This window comes from Pseudomyrmex gracilis, unplaced genomic scaffold (genome assembly GCF_002006095.1).
Source record: "Pseudomyrmex gracilis isolate BER0280 unplaced genomic scaffold, ASM200609v1 scaffold_1675, whole genome shotgun sequence".
NCBI classification, from domain to species: Eukaryota; Metazoa; Arthropoda; class Insecta; order Hymenoptera; family Formicidae; genus Pseudomyrmex; species Pseudomyrmex gracilis.
In genome coordinates, this window is record NW_018022259.1 from 5,369 (window position 1) to 6,638 (window position 1,270).

A 1,270-nucleotide genomic window follows, 5' to 3' on the forward strand; every position below is an offset into this window, starting at 1 on the left:
CCTCCTCCACGCGTTACTACCTGTTCAAGGCCCTTAGGGCCCTTGCTATACACAGATATCTTTAATAGATGGTTGTCTGTGTTTATTTAGGTAAAATATTACATATAAATGAAAAAAATCGCTATTTAAAGCAAAATTATATGTTCGAAAATTAATTTTTTTAAATCATTTGTTTAAACAATCAAAAAATTGGAAGCACAAAAAAATTTTGGGTAAACATTGTAATTTATAGTCTCAAAAATAAAATTCCACATCGACCATCTAAATTTATTCACTGTTGGTGTAATCCGCAGTGTAAACCCCCAGGCGCTCCACTAATAGTTAACCCCTTGGGTACGGATTTATTTGAGAAAATATTTGCATGTGGAACAAATATAATTTTTGGCAGTGTATCGCAAATAATGTTCACCAAAATACTGTAATTGCCTCTTCTATTATGACTGATACAAGCTACAATGAAATGAACAGAATTGTGCCTAACCTCAAATAACGTTTTAGACACGTCATCCGCTCCTAGAGGAAAAAAGTGAATGACGTGTCTCAGACGTCAAATGTACCCAAGGGGTTAAATACGATCATGAGTTGATGCGTTTGCATTTGGTTAAAACATTGGAAACAAATATAATTGAGCATTTTCCTCAAGATACGCGCTATCCAGTCTTAAAATATTGCCATTTTTATCAGTGATACAAAAAGAGATTAACGCAACTTGTATGCGTATATTACGTAAAACTAATTCTAAAAAACATGAAAATACTCAACAATGTATAGTAGAAAAACTAGAAAAACGACGTAAAACAAAACAGGAATGGTACTTGCAAAATTCGGCACCTATTTGTGCTATGAATCGTACAAATTTAGAAAAGAGAAACATTAGAAAGCAAAAGCGATAAGAAGAAGATATTGAAAATAGTCGTGCTAAACAGGGTAGACGATATAAACAGGATATAGAAAATAATTGTGCTAAACAACGTACACGATATAAACAGAATATAGAAAATAATCGTGCTGAATAGCGTAGACGATATAAACAAAATGTAGAATCTAATCGTCTTAAAATAAAAAACCAATACGACAGAAATCGTATACATAATCAATTACAAAAGCGAATACGTTATTCTTTAAATTCGCAGCATGGACGAGAAAAACAGAAAAAATTAAATAGTTTTGAGCCTTTTCAAAAATCGCTATATAATACACAATAATATCACAAAAAAATGGGCGTGTTCCGTTTGACCACAGTACGATTCGACACCGATCGATTCGACAC